Source organism: Coenobita brevimanus, chromosome 76 (genome assembly GCF_032717465.1).
Source record: "Coenobita brevimanus isolate Jiangsu-jjx chromosome 76, ASM3271746v2, whole genome shotgun sequence".
NCBI classification, from domain to species: Eukaryota; Metazoa; Arthropoda; class Malacostraca; order Decapoda; family Coenobitidae; genus Coenobita; species Coenobita brevimanus.
This window is the reverse complement of record NC_137029.1, coordinates 15,087,097-15,110,489: the sequence shown is the minus strand read 5'-3', so window position 1 is coordinate 15,110,489 and position 23,393 is coordinate 15,087,097. Positions and strand designations below refer to the sequence as shown.

The window sequence follows — 23,393 nt, the reverse complement described above, 5'->3', positions numbered from 1 at the left end:
CTAATTTATCAATGGTAATGATGGACAGTGACTACGATCTTTCTGGTGACTCAAAAACAGTGCAAGTGGAAATGTAAATAATGTGTAAACAGCAAGTGAAAGCAATGAATGTAAATATAGCTGAACAGTGGAAAATAGTTTTATAAGTTACTGCAAGTGACAGTGCATAACATAGTGTAAATAAAATAGAAATGTAAATAATGTAAATAAATTGAGAATGTAAATAGAAATGTAAATAAGTAGTAATATAAGAATACGAGTATATATACTAGGAGTAATGAAAGTGAAAGTTTCACTCTAGCATGTATGAATACTGGGAGTTATGAAAGTGAAAGTGACAGATTCGTTCTCCACCCTAGTATACAGGACGAGAAAGTGAATGCTACGTATTTTACTGAAAGAAAAATTTAATGCCTACAGTGACAATAAACTACTATTACTGAAGGAAACTTATGGATAAAGACTGCAGATATATATAAGTGTTATATAGTAATAGGAATATAAAGTGTGAGTGTTTTTATGAATAATAAATGACAGAATACCGGCGGGGAACGAGTGCAAGTGGGAAGCTTGTACGCGCTCGTAATTTTCATTGCTTTCACAGTGTTTTTTTTTGGAGTATGGATTCCAAACTAATTGAAAATCATAGAATAGTGTTTCTAGTGATAATATCAGGCTTTGGAAATCATATTACGGGGTGTCGGGAAGAGTAAAGTGGAGACTTCGTTACCCAACTTCAGAAGTCACCACAAGTCCCATGGTATTCGTTGAAGGCACAACAAACATCCCAGGAGAAAGCTGAAGGTATGTGCCATTTACATATTTAGTTATAATATTCTAGGACTAATAACTGATTTTTGGCAAATATTTTTACAAAGTCTGTCGGAGTGCGAATATCCTTGTGGGACACACAAGGAGCGCCAAAACTACCCTGCGGTTTAGAGGTTAATGAAATAAGTGTTGCACTCTGCACTTAAAGTCTTTGCACTCATAAATCCATTTTCTAAACGTAACACACTCTAGTTAATTAGCACTCCATTGAAAGTCAATAAAATCAGTGTTGCACTCTGCACTTTAGTCTTTGCACTCAGAATTCTAATTTCTTAACACTATGCACTGTTTTTTTCACTGCACAACACTGTAAATTCCCGTGTGGTCTAGTGGAGAAGTTCTTACTGTTTAATCACTGTCGGAGTCTGAGAGTAGCTGATGCAGGTGGCCTAGGGGTGTGTCGCTGGGTCGTGGTGATGGAGTACCCACTGCAAACGACTCTGAAGAGAGATGCAAACTCATGTCAAGTGGTGACTCCACCGTGCCTGATGTGCTGGGCTGTGACTCAGAGGATGAGGGCCTGTCTTGGGGAGGCAGTGGAATGGAGCCAGGGTTGGGCACAGCAGGGGTCACGGGTCAGAAAAAGCTGTCAGTGGTTGATTGATGCAAGGAACGACGATTTTGCCGATTAATGATGCGCTGCCTGAAAGCGCGCACTTCCTCCACAAGTCCCAAGGGCCCCATCTCCCTGTCGCAGTCCGGGTGTTCCAGGTAGTCGAGACCGAACTCTACCTGTTCCTGGAGTGCGCTCAGCTTGGGGATGGCTGGAGTAGTGTCAAGCTGAGAGGAGTCCGCATCATCGTCACCGTCCTCGTCGGAATCTACAAGTTGGGTACTGACACCTGCAACTGAAGATGCGATCTCGATATCAGATATGGTCTGATACCCAGGATCGCCCTCGTCATCATCCAACCACTCACGCACTTCGTCCACATCTACATTGTCCCCATGCGCACGTAGACGTGCATGGGAGTCATCCACGTCAAAGTCTAGGAAATCGTGCTCCACATCCGTTCCGAGAAGCAGATGAGACGAACCATTTTCTAGAGTCTTGACAGGGACTTCCTTCCATGCACTGGCCCAGTTGTAAATGGCAGACTTGATGTTTTAGCAACGAAGGTTTTCCAAAGTCTGCTGGCCTCGCGTGTCCCGTCCCTCCCTGCGCTCGTCCTCGTCCTCGAGAACAACCATCACCTCATCCAAGAACTTCCGTCGGTACAGCCTCTTTGTTGCCACAGTCACTCCTTGGTCCATTGGTTGGATGAGAGCAGTCGTATTAGGTGGCAGAAACATACACCTAATGTGGCCATTCTCAGCCACCAAGTTCTTGTCGCACGGGTGAGCAGCTGCATTGTCGAGGAGAAGGAGGGCCTTTACCTGGTCGCATGGGATTCCCAGTTTCTCTGTCTGGTAATGGATGACTTCCTTGACGAAATGGCGGTAGAACTAGTCTTTGAAGATGTGGGCAGTGAACCATGCCTTCAAAGAATGGTACCAAACGACAGGAAGGACATCCATCACCCCATGAAGACACCGAGGCTGCTTTGCACAGCCAACAAAAACGGGCTTAAGCTGGTGCATGCCATTAGCATTGGCACAACACAAAGCAGATATCCATTGCTTGGAGAGCTTGCGGGCAGGTACGTGCTTCTCTGTCTCCTCTTCTAGAGTGTTCGTTGGCAAAGAGCGATAGAATAAACCAGTTTCGTCAGCGTTATAGACTTGACCGAGAGTGAGGCCCTCCCTGTCGATCAAGCGCTTCACCTTGTGCCGAAACTCCTCTGCTCCATCTTTGTTGGCATCCAAAGCTTCGCCACGGGCCTTACGGTTGGTAAGGCCATTTCGTAACTTGAGCGCGAAGAGCCAACCCTTGGATCCCTTGAAGTCTGGGGCGTCGTGAAGCCTTGCGAACTTCTCAGCAGCGGCCTTCATCTCCGTGCCATGCACCAGCACACCAGCAGCACGTTGCTGTCGATACCAAATCAACGTGGAGCGGTCGACTTCAGCATACTTGGGGGTAAACATCATCTTCATTTCCACGTTGCGTTTGCTTTTTTCAACGAGAAGTCAGCCATGTACTGCATGATTTTGTAGCAGGGTCTCTTGATATCAAACAAAGTAGATCGGGCCAGGCTGAATTCACAAAGGATGCGTGAGGTAGACCATCCCGCATCCACCCTGTCCAATATCTCCCTCTTCTTCTCCAGAGTCAAAACCACTCTCTTCCTCTTCTCAGGTGGCGGGGCCATCATCACACACACTAACAAGAGGCATGAGAGCAGCAGCAGAGCCTGCAGCAGGTAAGGCACCAGCACAAAAGCAAGCACGTGGGCAGCCATGATCACGAGCATGCACTCACAACAAGAGACGGGCTGTAAGTGGGGAGGATGCAAGGGCACTTTAGCAGACGGCGGCAGAACAACGCACCAAAACACAGCTGGTCCACGCCGTGCGTGCTAAGTTCAAATTACGGGCGGAAAAAAGTAGGATTTTTTCTATTTTTTGGTGATTTTTGGCCCATTTTGGGAATATTGGATCCCAGGACCAAAATATCTGGTAAGTGGGGATGTCCGGAAAGTGGGCGTCCGGATAGTACAGGGATTACTATATATATATATATATATATATATATATATATATATATATATAATACACATATATATATATATATATATATATATATATATATACAGTAATCACTCTAATATCCGGACGCCCAATAACCGAACATCCCCACTACCCGGACCTAATCGTCCTGGGATCCAACATTACCCCCCCCCAAAAAAAAAAAAAAAAAAAAAAAGATTTTTTCCTGTCCGTAATTTGAACTTGCCGCGTGCGCCGCGGGAGAGCATTGTTTTGGCGCGTCATTCCTCTGACGTCCTATAGAGCGCCGCTGCAGCCTCCCCACTTCCTGCCTCTCTCTCACCGCGAGTGTACACTCCTCGTAATGGCTGCCCACGTGATCGCTTTTGTGGTGGTGCCCTACCTGCTGCAGGGCCTCCTGCTGCTCTCAGGCCTCCTCTTAGTGTGTGTGATGATGGCCCCGCCACCTGAGAAAAGGAAGAGAGTGGTGTTGACTCTGGAAAAGAAGAGGGAGATATTGGAGAAAGTGGATGCGGGTTGGTCTTCTTCCCGCATTCTTCGCGAGTACAACCTGGCCCGGTCTACTTTGTTCGATATCAAGAGGTCCCGAGACAAACTCATGCAGTACTCGGCTGACTTCTCGTCGAGAAGCAAACGCAACGTGGAAAGGAAGGTTATGTTTACCCCCAAGTTTGCAGAAATCGACCGATCCACGTTGATCTGGTATCGACAGCAACGTGCTGCTGGTGTGATGGTACGTGGAACGGAGCTGAAGGCTGCTGCTGAGAAGTTCGCCAGGCTTCACGACACCCTAGACTTCAAGGCATCCGAGGGCTGGCTCTTCACGTTCAAGTTGCGACATGGCCTTACCAAGCATAAAGCACGTGGCGAAGCATTGGACGCTAACAAGGATGGAGTTGACGAGTTTCGGCACAAGGTGAAAGGCTTGATCGACAGGGAGGGCCTAACTCTCGGTCAAGTCTACAACGCTGACGAAACTGGCCTATTCTATCACTCGCTGCCAACGAACACTCTAGCCGAGGAGACGGAGAAGTGTGTACCTGGCCGCAAGCTTTCCAAGTAACGGATATCTGCTTTGTGTTGTGCCAGTGCTAACGGCATGCACCGGCTTAAGCCCATTGTTGTTGGCCTCGCAAAGCAGCCTCGGTGCCTTCGTGGGGTGATGGATGTCCTTCCTGTCGTCTGGTACCATTCTTTGAAGGCATGGTTCACAGCTGTGATCTTCAAAGACTGGTTTCACCGTCACTTCGTCAAGGAGGTCATCCATTACCAGATGAAGACACTGGGAATCCCGCGCGACCAGGTAAAGGCTCTCCTTCTACTCGGCAATGCACCTGCCCACCCGTGCGACAAGGACTTGGTTGCTGAAATTACCGTATTAGGTGCATGTTTCTGCCACCTAATACGACTGCTCTCATTCAACCAATGGACCAAGGAGTGATCGTGGCAACAAAGCACCTATACCGTTGGAAGTTCCTGGACGAGGTGATGGTTGTTCTCGAGGACAAGGACGAGCGCAGGGAGGGACGGGACACACGAGGCAAGCTGACTTTGGAAAACCTTCACCGCTACAACATCAAGTCTGCGCTGTACAACTGGGCTAGTGCATGGAAGGAAGTCCCTGTGAAAACTCTTGAAAATGGTTGGTCTCGTCTGCTTCTCGGAACGGATGTGGAGTACGATTTTCTAGGGTTTGACGTGGATGACTTCCATGCACGGCTACGTACGCACGGCGATGATGTAGATGTGGACGATGTTCGTGAGTGGTTGGATGGCGACGAGGGCGATCCTGGGTATCAGACGTTGTGTGATATCGAGATCGCGTCTTCGGTTGCTGGTGTCAGTACCGAACTTGAAGATTCCGACGAGGAAGGCGACGATGATGCGGACTTCTCTCAGCAGGACACTACTCCAGCCATCCCCAAGCTGAGCGCACTCCGGGAACATCTAAAGTTCGTCCTAGACTACCTGGAACACCCGGACTGCGACAGGGAGATGGGGCCCTTGGGACTCGTGGAGGAAGTGCGTGCTTTCAGGCAGCGCATCATCAATCGTCAGAATCGTCGGTCATTGCATCAATCAACCATTGACAGTTTTTTCAGGCCCATGACCCCCGCTGTGCCCAGCCCTGGCTCCACTCCGTTGCCTCCCCAAGACAGGCCCTCATGCTCCGAGCCACTGCCCAGCACATCAGCCACAGTGGAGTCACCGCTTGACGTGAGTTTGCGGCTTTCTTCAGAGTCCTCTGCAGTGGGTACGCCATCACCACGACCCAGCGATGCACCCCTAGGTCGCCTGCCAGTGATACTCTCGGACTCTGACAGTGAATAAACAGCAAGAACTTCTCCACTAGACCACACGGGAATTTTGAGTGTTGTGCAGTGAAAAAAACGGTGTGTTGTGTTAAGGATTTAAAGTTGTGAGAGAAAAGACTCAATAGAAAAAAAATTTAACGTAAATGGACTTGTTTGTTTTGGCTTTGGAAAATTAAAAAAAATTGGGAAAAGTTAAAGTGCAATACTAAGTTACAATGGAGCATTATTTGGACAAAAGTGAACACTGTGAAGAGAACGGACTTCTGTGTGTTATTGACTAAGTTCAGTGCAAGACTTCAGAAAGAGTGTACTGTAAGTGCTTCAGGAAATCGTTCTTACTGTCAGAGTCCAAGAGGAGGCGGTTATTCATCGAGGTGGCCAGGGACTAGCTGTAAGTAGCCAGAATGTTTCATACTGTACTTTTTTCCCTACTATACTTACCTCATTTCACTCTTTTATGTCCTTTATTGGTGTGAATAGGGTGTTAGTAGCTATGCATGTGCAGAAGGAATGTGTTTTTCTGAGTTAGGCTAGGTTAGGGTCCATAAGTACCAGAATGTTTATTAATGTATGAACTTACTTCTAAACCCTCATTTTATGTTCTTTTGCATTTATTTCAGTCATTTATGTGCCTTATTGATGTGATTTGGGTCTTAAATAGATGCTATGTATGTCCAGAGGGAGTTGTATAGGTGTTTCTCTGAGTTAGGGTCCATAAGTACAAGTCCATAAGCTGGGGCCCAATATCCGGACAAAACCAATAACCGGACCTACCTATGGCTCTATTATGTCAGATATTGGAGTGATTATTATATATATATATATATATATATATATACACACACATACATATATATATATATATATATATATATATATACACATATATATATATATATATATATATATATATATATATACACACACACACACACATACATATATATATATATATATATATATACCGTTGTTTGACTGGGACAGGGAAGGTTTGGAGCCAGCAGATCCAGTGTTTGGCCCTTGGCCTTTGATTGATGCTGCTACTGTGAGTGAGGCAATAGGCAAGATGAAGGTGGGGAAGGCAGCAGGTGTGTCTGGGTTGACTGCCGAAATGTTGAAGGCCTCGGGAGATATAGGGGTGAGGTTAGTCACTGACCTGATAAATATGATTATTTATGAGTGTGTTGTCCCAGATGATTGGCTGAAGAGTGAAATTGTAAATGTGTCTAAAGGGAAGGATGATGCCCTGGAAAGAGGAAATTATAGAGGTATAAAGCTTTTAGATCAGATAATGAAGGTAATGGAGAGAGTTTTAGAAGGTATGATTAGAGAAAGAGTGAATATCGATGAGATGCAGTTTGGGTTTATGCCAGGTGAAGGAACCACTGATGCCATATTCATTGTTCGTCAGCTTCAGGAAAAATATATTGGTAGGAGAAGGGATCTGTATTTTGTTTTTGTTGATTTGGAAAAGGCCTTTGACAGAGTCCCTAGAGAGGTGGTGAAGTGGGCAATGAGAAAGCTTGGCTTGGAGGAGTGGCTGGTTAGGGTGGTTATGGCTATGTATGTGGGTGCTCGCACTCAGGTAAGAGTGAATGGAGATTTGAGTGATGAGTTTTCCGTGAATGTTGGTGTACATCAGGGGTCAGTTTTGAGTCCCTTGTTACTTGAAGCCCTCTCACATGACTTTAGAAACAGACTCCTGTGGGAGATGTTGTATGCTGATGATTTGGTGTTGATTGCAGAGAACGAAAGGGAGGCGGAGGAAAGATTTAGGAAGTGGAGAGATGGTATGGGGCACAAGAGCTTAAGGGTAAATGCAGATAAAACAAAAGTGATGATATCCAGGGTTGGTGGCGGTACTGTCAAAGACGAGGGAGAGTGGTCATGTACAGTTTGCCACAAGGGTGTGGGAAGTAATTCTATCTTGTGCGTGTTTGTGATAGATGGGTGCCCAAGAGATGTAGTGGTATCAGAGGTAGACTGCGAGATAATGCTGATTTTATGTGTACGGTGTGTCGGGGAGAGCAGGTGGAGATTGTCAGACGTGAAAGGATTGAACTTGCTAGTGAATCTCTTGAGTGTGTGGAAGAGTTATGTTATTTGGGAGACATGTTGTGTGCTGGAGGTGGGGCTGGAGCTAGCTCTGTGGCTAGGGTGAGAAGTGGTTGGAAGAAGTTCAGGGAGCTCTTGCCTCTTCTGACATTGAGAGGACTCTCCCTACGTGCTAAGGGGTCTTTGTATGTAGCATGTGTTAGGAGTGTAATACTGTATGGTAGTGAGACCTGGGCAGTAAAGAAGGAGGATATTCGCCGGCTCAGACGTACAGAAATGACCGTGATTAGGTGGATGTGTAGTGCATCCCTGCGTGGAAGGTCCGGGGGGGCTGGGTTTACGATGGAAGAGTTAAGTGGTAGGATGGAACTGGAGTGTATTGGTTGTGATGAGGAGAGGTAGATTGAGATGGTTTGGACATGTGGAGAGGATGGGGGATGATAATTGGGTGAGGAAGGTGAGAATTGTTAACCCTTTGAGATTTTTGGCCCTCTGCCAGTTGTGTCTGTGCCAGATTAAGCCTGGCGCACATAGAGTGCACCGTCGTGCAGCATATTTGTATTTAATTGGTCACTGTACACTAACTTTTTATGGTAGACTAATGAATATGGTACCATTTTAAAGCTGAATAGTTGCTCTTTATCGTAATATGGTTTCCTTGTACAAAGGAAAAGGGGAAAAAGAAGTGTGTGGTAATCATAGAGGCATTTGTCTTCTTAGTATAATAGGAAAAGTGTATGGTAGGATACTTATAGACAGAGTTAGAGAAAGAACAGAGAAATTAGTTGGAGAAGAACAGGGAGGCTTTAGGAAGGGAAGAGGTTGTGTAGATCAGATATTCATTCTTAGATCTTTAGTGGAAAAGTTTCTAGAGAAGGGAAAGAAGTTGTATGCGGCTTTCATGGATTTGGAGAAAGCATATGACAGGGTGGACAGACAAGGATTGTGGAAAGTGTTAAGAATATATGGAGTAGATGGGAAGTTGTTGAATGCTGTGAAGAGTATGTACGATGGTGCGAAGGCTGCAGTGCGTGTGGATGGTGAACTAAGTGAATTTTTTCTCTTTGAAAGTTGGTTTGAAACAGGGATGTGTCATGTCTCCATGGTTGTTCAATCTGTACATGGATGGGGTAATAAAAGAGGTACAAGGTAGGGTAGTGGATGTTGGAGTGGCCCTGGTGAGAGAGGATAGTGTTTGGAAACTCCCTGTACTGTTGTTTGCAGATGATACTGTGTTGTTGAGTGAAGACGAAGGGGAGCTGCAAGGCTTGGTGGATGAGTTTGAGAGAGTGTGTAAGAAACGGAACCTAAAGGTGAATGTAGGGAAGAGTAAAGTGATGGTCTTTGAGAGAGGTGAAGTTAGTGAATGTACAGCGAGGTTGGATGGTGAGGAATTGGAAAATGTGAGTACGTTTAAGTATTTGGGTAGTGTGATGAGTAAGGATGGAGGTTTGGAGGGTGAAGTGCTTGAAAGGGTACAGCAGGGAAGAAAGGTTGCTGGTTCCTTGAAAGCAGTGATAAGAAACAGGGAAGTGAGCATGGAAGTGAAAAAGTTACTACATGACAGTATTGTGATACCAACTCTAACGTACGGAAGTGAAGCTTGGACATTGTTGGAAGGACACAAGTCAAGAGTGAGAGCAGTGGAAATGAGTTATTTGAGAGGAGCCTGTGGAGTCACGTGGAGAGACAGGCTGACGAATGAGGATATAAAGGAGCGTTGTGGTGTGGATGTGGATGTGATAGGAAGCGTTATGAGGAACACACTGAGGTGGTTTGGCCATGTGGAGAGGATGGAGGGTGAAAGACTGACGAAGAGAGTGTACATGAGTGAGGTGGAGGGGGGAAGAGGGAGGGGGAGGCCGAGGATGAGATGGAGGGATGGGGTGGAGAGGTATATGAGAGAGGGGTGTGTGAGTTGGGAGCAGGGGAGTGAAATGGCGGGGGACAGGGCGACTTGGAGGCGATTTGTTTGTGGCCACCCCAAACGGGATTGAGGCGTCTGGCAATAGATAGATAGATAGAAGGTAAATACGGTAGCTAAAAGGCCAATAGGACGAGTAGAATTTAGCTGAAAAGGAAAAATCGCACACCCTTTCATAGAAAAATATTTGTAAAAAAAAAAGTATTAGAGTTACATGAAATTTGATTGCACCATGTCAATCTACAGTAAATTACCTTTCCATTGACATTTAGGTTATGGCAATTTATGTTATTTTTCACAGAGAAAAGCGAAAGCTCTAGCTGTTACATTCATTCATCATTCATTCATTGCCAGACGCCATGTATCCCAAACGGGGTGGCCAAGGGCTTAGAGTTAATTGTTTTACAGGGAGGCACACTAATCCTCCACCAACCCCACTTGACACATAGGGAGAACGTTATGCCAACAGCATCTGGTGTTCCCAGGCGGTCACCCATCCAAGTACTAACCAGACCCAACATTGCTTAACTTCGCTGATCGGACGGGAAGCGGTGTACTCAACGTGGTATGGCCGTTGGCACTTTTTTTATTATGGCTTTTGAAAAAAAAATAAAATCATCTGATGGTACCAAGAATAAAGAAAGAAAAAACTCCGAAGGAGATAAATGTAGACAGAACCTGAGGAAAGGAAAACTTAATAATGCTGTTGTAAAGGAAAGTGATGAATGAAATGTAATTTCTATTGAAAGTAAAAAGGAAAGGATGAAGAAACCTGCAGCAAAGTACCTGCAAATGAGCTTCTTAAATAAAAAAGGAGTAATGTAATACAGTATGTCATTTCAGTGCTTAGTAAGAGTACTAATATTTTTACAACCAACCAGTCTTTGTCATCTGCTTTCTAACATTTGAACCAAAAAGCATTTAAATTCTAGCCAATATGTACCATATTCTAAGTGACTGTTGAGATTTCATAACAACTTTCCCTTAGTGGTTTATTAAGCCCATTAAACTTTGACATCCTCTTATGTATTCCTGCAGCTATCGATGTTAAAACAACGTCTACAACATATGAGAAAATGTTAAGGTATAATATGCATACTAAATCACAACAGGAAACATATAACAAAGCCTCCAATACCACCTACGGTACAACTCTTACCCAGTGCTTATCTTCACAGCAGTCTCGTAATATTTTTCCAACATCCTTAGACAAACAATTAAGTTGCAGTCTCAATTTTTCACATCTTTACACAACTCTACACACTTATACCTTGCTCTTATGGTAAGGTTCTCTCACACCATCCTTATATGTCATTTGTTTTTTACCCTTACCTCTTAACATCATTATACAACTCAAGATGCAATGTTATCTTCGTCTTGCCCTTGTGTTACTTGCTCAACATTCTTAGACAAACCAACACATTCTTTTTTCTTTACCTTCACTTCTCAACATCTTTACACAGCTCCAGACACATTTTTATCTTCACCTTTGTCTTTTATTACCTTCTTTATATCCTTACACAACTCAGCTATCGCACCCTTAAACTGTACACACTCCTTTGTGATGGAGTTGAGGTGATCCAAGGCAGCATTACACACATTAGCCAGAAACTCGGCTCCCTTTTTCGTTTGCTCTTTGGGATTTCGTATTCTCGAGTTCTTCTCTATGCTGGTCGATGGCACACTGCTTCTGGTAGAAGGAAGTTTTGCTGGCCTTGCGTTCTTCCTTGATTTGCTCCAGTAGACGCTCATTCTCCTGCAGCATCTCTTTTTTCTCAGCATCTATTTCATTCTTGCTGATAGTGAGATCATCCTCCAATCGATGCAGTTTGCTCTCCAGTTTAGAGACAGCAACATTTTTTTCCTGGAGCATCTCCTTTGCCATATACACTTCGTCCTCCTTCTGCCTCACCAAAGTTTGCATTTCGAAAGCATTGTGTTTGGTGTCTTTCTTCTTCATCCGCAGCAGCTGGACCAATGACTTCTGCCAGGTGCCACTGTTGTCGCCACTCATGATCTCGGCTTCATAATCACACGGCAGTTCCAGTTGACTCACCAACCCATTGTATGTGCTCACACTCTCAGTTAGACTCGTCCGCGTTTTTCCTATGTTCATCTCCATCTCCCAAGCTGTTACACAGGCATATATCCATGCTGGTAATACTGATATTATTCATGGTAAAAGTGAATTTATTATGCATATCTGTCTGATGTACTTGTCAGTGTAAAACTAAATAGTTGGAAAAGGATGAACAGGATAGTGTATGTAGAGCAAGCCCAGATAGGATATGGAAAACATGTAAAAAACATGTTGTTTCATATGACTCGAATTTGAGTCATCAGAATCTCAACGGTTGGATTTACGATGACTCGAAATCGCTTCTTCGGAATCTCAAAGGGTTAATATTGGGGGTGGGGTTATGAGGGGTAGACCGAGAAAGACATGGGATGAGGTCATTAAGTGTGACCTCAGGGTTAAGGGACTGAACAGGGAGGCTGCAATGGATCGTTCTGCATGGAGAGCTGCCATTAGGTGACCAAGGCCAACTCATGCAAGCATATTGGAGCCTTTAAAATATTAAATGAAACATATATATATATATATATATATATATATATATATATATATATATATATACATGTCACGAATCAAATTCGCGACATTTCCCTTTTGTGAGAAGCCACGAACTATTAGTGGAAAACTCACTGTGTATCGCTCAGTTAACCGTTTCTCTCTCCATTTCGGTGGTATACTTTTCAAAACATTCGTCACTCTTTCAAAAGTGACTGATTTAATGCAAGTCACTAAGTGCTCTACTGAGCGATATTATTGTTTCTTTATTGTTCGCCCCTGCTTACCTCAACCGTTAGCCACGCCTTCTTCCAGTGGCTTGTGCGTCCTGCCCATACATCGTATTTTGAAAGCAGTCAAGTGTTTGCTGTGACGGAGAGAGGACCTGTGCAGCAGTGTGAGAGGTCAGCTAGTACCCAAACTCCACTTTACAGTTCTCCAAGCTCCCACCCTTAGTTCTCCAGCTTTGGATGATACACCGCATTCATCGACCAGTATTTCCTTTTTGTATTTTCCTAGGTTTAAGAGTTTAGTTAAGTGAGCTGTTTCCTTACATGCTGGCCGGCTGCGCCGCATGTTGTGTTCTTTTCTAGGCGTAAGAATTTAGCTCTTGTGTGAATGAGTGAGTGCGATCTCATTAATTTGATTTTGAATTGTAACGTTAAATTTATTTTGTAATCAATAAATTTAACAGTTCTTTTTCTTGAGCTTAATGTAATGCAAACTCTTGTTTCATTTCTCCACAATTAAGCTTATATCTCCTAGCTCCTAGCTTGCATAAACGTTTGCTATTCATGACTGGTACTTAGGCCAGTCTTGTTGTATTAAGCTTAAAATCCGTTGTGCCTCCTAGGAGTTAAGCATCAGCAAGAACCTGATATTTTTAATAGTATTAGTTATTTATTGTCAGGGGTGAAGAAACTTTCTCCAGAGGCTAACAGTACTAGTAATCAGCATTTGTGAGTAATTAGTCTCTGCTGTGTACTGTTGAGAAAGTTTATAAATTCTCGTTCTTAGAGAATCGTGCGAAGCAAGTCAGCGTAAAGTAATCGTTGCTTGATTTAGCAAGACAGTCATTGTCCCTGCTCTGCAATAATATTGAATACTATTATCAGTTAAAAATATAAGCATTTATTTTAAAACCCCGTGACAATATATATATATATATATATATATATATATATATATATATATATATATTTATATATACTGTATATCTATTGCCAGATGCCTCAATCCCGTTTGGGGTGGCCACAAACAAATCGCCTCCAAGTCGCCGTGTCCCCCGCCATTTCACTGCCCCACTCGCAACTCACACCCCCCTCTCTCATATATCTCTCCACCCCATCCCTCCATCTCATCCTCAGCCTCCCCCTCCCTCTTCTCCCCTCCACCTCGCTCACATACACTCTCTTTGTCAATCTTTCACCCTCCATCCTCTCCACATGGCCAAACCACCTCAGTATATATATATATATATATATATAATATATATATATTATAAATATATATACATATATATATATATATATATATATTTGTCAGGAGTAGACTGTATCACCAGTTGAGCAGGGCAGTACTCCCAAGGTGGATGGAAAGCTGATGACAGGGAAAGCTGGAGCTCCCGTTTCATCAGTCCTCAGGACTAGGTCCCGACCATCCCCCTCTGCTGAACTTTTTCATTGTCTCAGTAACACAGAGGGTAGGCCAGCATGCTCCCCAATACAAGTTTCTCTAACTATCAACACCAGACTACATGCACAGTACACACCACACTTCCTTTTCCATCCATCCATCCATCCATCATCCAATCCTACGTTGCCCCATGAGGAGCATAGGAGCCCGGGGCTAGGCAGTTGGTCCTGACATTTAAGATGAGAATGACCAACCTCACTCATCCCTGAGTGGCATTACGTGAGCAATAAACCCCAATCACCCCTTGGATATAAACCTTCACCGGGTCAATCCGATTGAAGCACAATAATTATCCACTAAACCACCGGGCGCCAAAATTTGGTTATATGGTTACCACCCAGCATAGTAAATAGTTTCCTGGTGTACAGGAAACCATTTGGCTTGTCACTTAGTGTAGAGTCACCCATAGGCAGAAGGAAGAGGAAAGAATGAAGGAATGAAAGACAGAAGAGGGAGTGTATAGTCACCCGTAGGCAGAAGGGCGAGGAAAGAATGAAGGAAGGAAAGAAGGATGGAGGAGAGAAAAAAAAATCATGGGAGCAAAACACATGGCCTCAGAGTCCCCAGGGAGGGGGGACCATAAATGCCTCCACCTTCTGCCCCTCTCCCGGTGACGACTCGAGATGCTTGGAATCACTGTCTGAATCTCTTCTTCATTTCTGCAACATTCGCGGCCATTCCTCTAACTTCCGCTCTGTTTAGCACCACCTCTCCTCTGAACCTCACCTTCTTTTTCTGACTGAGACTCAGCTGTCTCAGGCAACTGACAGCAAACCCTTTTCTGTATCCTCCTACATTCTCTATACTCATTTCAAAGCCAAAGCTGGCTGTTGTGTATATATTCGCAACAACTTATCATGCTCCCGTGTTACTGAACTCGATTCTTCTGAATTCTCTACTCTCTGGCTTCGGATTTCCTGTCATTCTCTAACTAAATATATCTGTGCTGTTTACTTATCTCCTAATTCAACTGATTATCAAAAATTCTTTGACTATCTTACTTCTATGATGGAACACATTCTATCCATTTCTCCTTTCTCTGAAATCTCCATTTGAGGAGATTTCAATGTTCCCCACCACCTTTGACTCTCCTCGCCTTTCGCTGATCCACCTGGTGAACAAGCCTATACCTTTTCTATCCTTAATGACCCAGAGCAGCTTGTACAGCACCCGACCGGTATCTCTGACTGCCTTGGAGAGAGCTCCAACATACTTGACCTCTTCCTTACAACTAATCCTTCTGCTTACACTGTCAATCTTTTCTCTCTGTTGGGCTTCTCTGATCACAACCTTATCACTTTAACTCGTCCTATCGCTTCGGTACGGCCTGCGGAGCCTCCAAAGAAACGTCGTCTGTGGCACTTTGGAGCTATGGATTGGGAGGCTCTTAGGCAGTACTTCTTTGATTTTCCCTGGAATGATTATTGCTTCCATGGCCAGGAGCAATCTGGGTGTGCCTTGCGCATTACGGAGGTTATTCTGTCGGGCATGGAAGCATACATTCCTTTCTCATATCCTTTAACTAAAGCCAGAAAGCCTTGGTTTAATCACGCTTGTTCTAATACTGTCCGCAACAAGGAGAGGGCCTATAAAAGGTAGCAGAGCCAACCCACCCCTAAATCACATCTTTTATACGTTTCTGCCCGGAATTGTGCTAAGTCTGTTCTTCATTCTGCAAAAAATAATTTCATCCTTACTAAATGCTTTCAACTCTCTAACTCGAATTCTTCCCACTCCTTCTGGCACCTTGCCAAAAACCTTTCTAACAACTCTATCTCATCATCCTTCCCTCCTCTTTTCTACTCTGATGCCTCAGTAGCTATTTCTTCCACAGATAAAGCAGATCTCTTCGCTCAGACTTTCTCCTCCAATTCCACCTTAGACGATTCCGGTGCTGTTCCTCCCTCACTTCTCCCCTCTGACTTTCTCATGGCTGACCTTAAAATTTCTTCAGCTGATGTATTTTCTGCCATCACAGGCCTCAATACTAATAAGGCATATGGGCCTGATGGAGTCCCTCCTGTTGTTCTCAAGAACTGTGCTTCTGTGCTTACACCCTGCCTAGGCGAACTCTTTTGCCTTTGTCTATCAACTTTTACCTTTCCTTCTTGGTGGAAGTTTGCTCTCATTCAGCCTGTCCCAAAGAAGGGTGACCATTCCCAACCCTCTAACTATCGTCCAATTGCTTTAACATCCTGTATCTCAAAGGTTTTCTAGTCAATTCTTAATAGAAAAATTTTAAAGCAACTTTCCAATCACGGCCTTCTTTCTGATCGTCAGTATGGGTTCCATCAGGGATGCTCCACTGGTGATCCTCTCACCTACCTTTCAGACTCCTGGTCATCCTCCTTTCGGGACTTTGGCGAGAGCTTTGCCATTGCACTTGACATCTCAAAGACTTTCGATCGAGTCTGGCATAAATCTTTAATTCCCAAACTGCCCTCTTATGGTTTCCATCCTTCTATCTGTGCCTTCATCTCTGGCTTCCTTTCTGGTCATTCTGTAACTGCTGTTGTGGACGGCCATCGTTCTTCTCCTAGATCTATTAACAGTGGTGTTCCTCAGGGCTCTGTCCTATCACCAACTCTCTTCCTTTTATTCATCAATGACCTTCTTAGTTGTACATCTAACCCTCTCCACTCATATGCCGATGACTCCACCCTTCACCTTTCCATTCAGTTCCCGCAACATCCATCTCAGCAGTTACTTCAACAAACAAGGGATGAGGCTATGGCACACCCAATGTCTGACCTGGCTCGTATCTCTGACTGGGGTAAAAATAATCTGGTTGTTTTTAATGAATCAAAGATTCTGTCTTTACACCTATCAACCCGACAGAATCTTTCACAGGTATACCCACTTATGTTTAATAATATTCAGCTTAATCCTGCATCATCCTTGAACATGCCTGGGGTTACATTTACTCGGGACTTATCTTGGAAAGATCATATTACATCTCTTGTAAAATCTGCTTTCAAGAGATTAGGTGTGCTAAGCCAACTCCATTCCTTCTTTACCCCTTCACAATTGTTGACTCTATACAGGGGTTTTATCCGCCCCTGTGTGGAGTACAACTCTCATGTGTGGGGAGGCTCCCCACATACAGCTCTTCTGAATAGGGTGGAGTCAAAGACTTTTCGTCTCTTAACTCTCCTCCTCTTACCAACTCCCTTCAACCTCTGTCACTTCGCCACACTGTTGCATCTTTATCTCTTTTCTATTGCTACTTCAATGGTCACTGCTCTTCTGAACTGTCTGCATGCATTCCTTCACCTCTACGACAGGCGCGTAGCACCCGTCTAGCATCAAACTCTCATCCCTTTTCTGTCCAACACTCTAATGCAAGAGTTAGCCATTACACCCAGTCCTTCATATATGTAGCAGGTTAACTCTGGAACTGTCTCCCTCTGTCTGTATTTCCTGCTTCCTGTGATCTCCAGGCTTTCAAAAGCAGTGTGTCCAGGCATCTTGAAATGATCGGATCTTGAATTTGGCTCTCTCTTGTATTTTGTTTTTCTCTTGGAAGGAACAGTTTTGCAGGCTCGTGGCCCTTGGTTCCTTCTTCCTCACATAAAAAAAATATATATATACCTATATATGTATACTGTATCTCTTGCCAGACGCCTTAATCCCGTAAGGGGTGGCCACAAACAAATCGCCTCCATGTCGCCCTGTCCCCCACCATTTCACTGCCCTGCCCCCAGCTCTCACCCCTCTCTCTCATATGCTGTACCTCTTCACTCCGTCCCGCCTTCTCATCCTTGGCCTTCCCCTCCCTCTCCCCCCCCTGCACCTCTCACATACACTCTCTCACTGTCCATCCTCTCCACATGGCTGAACCACCTCATTGTGTTTCTCCTAACATTTCCTGTCACATCTACATCCACACCACAATGCTCCTTCACATCCTCATTTGTCAGTCTGCCTCTCCATGTGACTTCACCGACTCCTCTTAAATAACTCATTTCCACTGCTCTCACTCTTGACTTGTGTCTGTCCAACAGCGTCCAAGCAACACTTCCATATGTTGGCTTTGGTGTCACAATATTGTAATGTAGTAACTTTTTCATTCCATGCTCACTTTGCTGTTTCTTATCACTGCTTTCAAGGAACCAGCAACCTTTCTTCCTTGTTGTACCCTTTTAAGCACTTCATCCTCCATCAAACTTCTATCGTTCCTCATCACACTACCCAAGTACTTAAATGCACTCACATTTTCCATTTCCCCCTCATCCAACCTCACTACATTCACTGATTTCATTTCTCTCGAAGACCATAAGTTTACTGTACATTCACCTTTAGGTTCCATTTCGTACAAACTTTTCCAAACTCATCCTCCAAGCCTTGTAGCCCCCCTTCCTCTTCAATTAAGAACACAGCATCATCTGCAAACAACAGTACGAGGAGTTTCCAAACACTACCTTTTCTCATTAGGACCATTTCAACATCCACTGCCCTATTTTGTATCTCTTTTATAACCCCCATCTATATACAGACTGAACAACCATGGAGACATGACACATCCCTGTTTTAATCCAACCTTCACGTAGAAAAATTCACTCAGTTCACTATCCACATGCACTGCAGCCTTAGCAATCTTATACATACTCTTCACAGCATTCAACATTTTCCCATCTACTCCATATATTCTTAATACTTTCCACAATCCTTGTCTGTCCACCCTGTTATATGCTTTCTCCGAATCCAAGAAGGCCGCATACAACTTCTTTCCCTTCTCTAGAAACTTTTCCACTAAAGATCTAAGAATGAATATCTGATCTACACAACCTCTTCCCTTCCTAAAACCTCCCTGTTTTTCTCCAACTAATTTCTCTATTATTTCCTTAACTCTGTTAGTAGTATCCTACCATATACTTTTCCTATTGCACTGAGAAGACAAGTACTCCAATGATTACCACACACTTCTTTTTCCCCTTGTCCTTTGTACAAGGGAATAATTATACCTGACTTCCCATCCTCTGGGACTCTACCTTCCTCCTAGGCTAATCTGCACATCATCCACATCCATTCTACTACTATCTCTCCCCCATGCTTGAACATTTCACCACACATACCATCAATTCCTGGGACTTTCCCCATTTTGACTTTCTTCACTGCTTCCACTACTTCCACCCTACTGATTTCTTCCTCTGTTCTCACATCCTTCCTTCTCCCAGCCATTCCCCAGCCACTTATACTCACATTACTTCCATTCTCTATGTTCAACAATTCCTTAAAGTGTTCTCTCCATCTTCTTACTTTTTCTCCCATCTACTCTAGTAATCTACCATTATTATCTTTCACTCCCCGACTAACTTCACTGCCACCCTGTCTAACTCTCTTTACCTCTTTCCAGAACATTTTCTTACAGTCCCTCCACTTTACACTCAAATTCCTTCCAAATTCCTCATCCACTCTCTTCTTACTCTCTCTTACTAATCTTTTCACCTTTCTCTTCCTCTCTACATATAACTCTCTCTTCCGTCTCTCAACTTCTTCGACGCCCTTATTTCTCATCCACTCGGTATATGCTTCCTTCTTTTGTGCCACAGCCTGTCTCACCTCTTCATTCCACCATGCTGTTCCTTGCACCCCTTTTCGTCTTCTCTTCACCCCACACACCACCTCACATGCTGCACATATTTCTTCTGTGAATATCTTTCACACACCTTCCATGTCCCCCATCTGCTCCAGTCCATATTAACTCAATTGCTCCTCCACTTTTCTCTTATATTTTGCCTCTTTCCATCATCTTGTAACCTTTCCGCTCTCCTTGCATGTAGTATTCCTCCTGTCCATCCCCTCTAATATTTCTCCATTTCACTGGGACCTTGATTCTCACCACCACCAAGTGGGAGTCAGAAAGTCCACTCTTCCAACCTCTGTATGTTCTTGCATGTATTACACACCTTTGCATCCTATCATCCACACACATATAATCAGTCATTGCCTTCCGTTCATTCAGTTCACCACCCACCCTTCTCAATACTCACTTTGTATATCTATGGATCATTTTGTGCCTGAAGAGGATATTGGCTATCACTAACCCCCTCCCAACACAAATGCCCACTAAAGCACTGCCATTCTCATCTATCTCAATTTTCACATCCTACTCACCAAGTACTCCATCCACTTTCACATTCCCTACTTTACCATTCATATCGCCAATCAAAAACACTCTTGCATTCCATTTAAACTTTTCCATGCATGCTTGCACGTTTGTCCAGAACTCTCCTCTTACTTTGCTTGCATGATCTTGTGTTGGCGCATACTCGCACACAATCGCCCACATTTGTAGTCCAACTTTCAATTTTACCCACACAATCCTTGAGCCAACTGATCCATACTTTCTTATATTCTCCTTCCATCTGTTACTCACCACAATACACACTCCTTCTTTAGCCCTGTCATTCATACCTACTCCCTCACATATACCCCAACCATATTCCCAGTCTCTCACACCCTGACTTCGCCATTTAGTTTCAGTTAATCCACATACATGCACTTTTGCACCCTCAAGCACCTGGACAATTTCTCTGTCTTTCACCTCATCATTTGCACCCCTTACATTGTATGTAGCTATATATACCATGTCCTTTGTTCGGTTCTTAGTCATCACCTTTTGGTCAGTCCTGGTCTGAGGCTTTTTGTTTGTTTTTTAATAAGTTTTAGTGGTAGGTGGTGGCGACCATCATCCACTCACTTGACGTAGTGCTGCCTACTTCTTTCTTAGCCTTTATCATTCTTTTTGTTTGCCTGCCCTTCTCTCTTCTTATTGCTCCCATCTTTTCTTATTGCTTTTTTTTCCTTTACAGGTGGCTTTACATTCAGTGACAACCCAAATGGTTTCCTGCAAGCCAATAAACCATTTACAACGCTTGGTGGTAACCATACAACCAAACCATATGTGCTCCCTACGTGTCAACAAGTGGGTTGGTGGAGGGTTAGTGCCCCTCCCCGTAAAACAAATAACTCAAAGTCAAATTGCCACTCCTTACGGGATTATGGCGTCTGGCAATAAATAGATAGATAGTTTTCTGGGGAGGGGCACTAACCCTCCGCCAACCCCGTTGTTGTCACATAGGGAACATATTTTGGCTGGTTATAAGGTTACCACCCAGTGTTGTAAATGCTTTCCTGGTTTACAGGAAATCATTTGGCTTGCCACTTACTGTTGAGATACCCTAAAAAACAGTGTACCACTACTGTACACTAAGTGGGTGGATGGTGGGCACCCCCACTATATATATATTCCTGTGTTCCTTTCACATAAATATCACCGCTAGCCAAAAATTACACTCCTTCAACAAAAATTTGGGGTCCCGAGAAATCACGGTTTTCCTCAGAGTACAGATTTTTATACATTTAGCTCTATGTTTTAGTGGTAGGTGGTGGCGACCATCATCCACTCACTTGATGTAGTGCTGCCTACTTCTTCCTTAGCCTTTATCATTCTTTTTCTGTCCCTCCCCTCCTCTCTTCCTATTTCTCCCATCTTTCCTGTCACTTCTTATTGCTTTTCTTTCCTTTACAGGTGGCTTTACATTGAGTGATAAGCCAAATGGTTTCCTGTAAGCCAGGAAACCATTTACAGCGCTGGGTGGTAACCATATAACCAAACCATACTGTACGTATTCCCTACGTGTCAACAAGTGGGTTGGTGGAGGGTTAGTGTCCCTCCCTGTAAAACAAATAACTCAGAGCCAAATGGCCACCCCTTACAGGATTATGGCATCTGGCAATAGATAGATAGATAGACAGCTCTATGTTTTCAATAAAATAAAATAAATGACCAGAGAGCACATATACAGTACATCAGTAGAGTGATACAGAGAGCACAGATACATATAGATGTTTCACAAATTCTGCCTTCTGCTTCTTCGGAAAACCTTTCTTGTGCTTGAAAACTGCTTTTGGCAAGAAGTGTTTGTCTTCCTTCTTCATTGTTACCACAATATTGAACTTGATGAGAACGATCCCCCGTTCAGCAGAGTTATTCACCTCAGCCCTAGCTATGCCTGCAGAGTACCTTGGGTCACTTTACCAATATGAAGAGAGATTCTCGACGAAGGCATCATAGATATCAAGTGTGGTGAATAGATCTTTAGTTTTCAAGGATACGAAATATGATAACGTCTTTCCTTTGAAGTAGCCGAGGATAGTTTTCCCCTCATGACGCTTCAACGCTTTTCCTAGATGCCAACCTCGAGAGGTTATCTTGCATCCTTCATTTCTCCTCTTGAGAAAACTATTTATCAAAGAATGCCAAGCCACCCAGTGTCTCAGAGAGGTACCAGAGGTGTCATTGCATGGTTGTTTGCACTTCCTTGGTGATATTGATGATCACAGCTTTTTCCTGCAACATTTGCGTGTCCTGGAAGAACTCCAGATCCTTATGTGGCGCCTGCTCTGCTCTTGGCACATGACACCAAGCCTTTATGTTTTTTTTTTTCTTTTATGCGAGGAAGAAGGAACCAAAGGCTGAGCCCGCATTAACGTTCATTCCAAGAAAGAAACAAAAACATTACAAAAGAGAGCGAAATTCAAGATCCATTCATTTCGAGATGCCTGGACACACTGTGTTTGAAAGACGGGAGATCATAGGAAGTAGGAAGTACAGACAGAAGGAGACAGTTCCAAAGTTGACCTGTTGCATAAATGAAGGACTGAGAGTAACGGTTAACTCTTGCATTAGAGAGTTGGACAGCAAAGGGATGAAAGTTTGTTGCTAGACGGATGTTATGCGCCCGTCGTAAGGTGGAGGGATGCAAGCAGACAGTTCAGAGGAGCAGTGACCATTGAAGTAGCGATAGAAAAGAGATAAAGATGCAACAGTGCGACGAAGAGACGAAGGTTGAAGGGAGCCAGTAAGAGGAGGAGTGTTGATGAGATGAATAACCTTTGACTCCACCCTATTGAGAAGAGCTGTATGTGGGGAGCCTCCCCACACATGAGAGTTGTGCTCTAAACAGGGGCGAATAAAACCCCTGTATAAAGCCAACAACTGTGCAAGAGTAAAGAAGGCACGGAGTCAGCTTAGCACACCCAATCTCTTGGAAGCAGATTTCACAAGAGATGCAATATGATCTTTCCAAGATAAGTCCCGTGTGAATGAAACCCCAAGCATGTTCAAGGATGATGCAGGATTGAGCTGGATATTATTAAACATTAATGGGTATTCCTGTGGAAGATTTTGACAGGTTGATAGGTGTAAAATCTGTCTTTGATGCATTAAAAAAAACAGATTATTTTTACCCCAGTCAGAGATACGAGCCAAGTCAGACATTAGGTGTGCCCTTGTTTGTTGAAGTATCTGCTGAGATGGACGTTGCGCGAATCGAATAGAAAGGTGAAGGGTGGAATCATCAGCATATGAGTGGATAGGGTTAGATGT

At 43.9% G+C, this 23,393-nt stretch overlaps 1 protein-coding gene and 1 non-coding gene across 2 annotated transcripts in view; one reads left to right on the top strand and one right to left on the bottom strand.

Annotated features, from left to right (window-relative positions):
- Nep3 (M13 family metallopeptidase neprilysin 3) overlaps positions 1–23,393 on the top strand; it is a 659,418-nt gene that overhangs the window by 180,202 nt on the left and 455,823 nt on the right. The window lies entirely within an intron of this gene.
- On the bottom strand, positions 10,193–10,311 carry LOC145408346 (5S ribosomal RNA). Its single transcript, XR_013898919.1, has one exon. It is a non-coding gene; the product is annotated as a 5S ribosomal RNA (ribosomal RNA).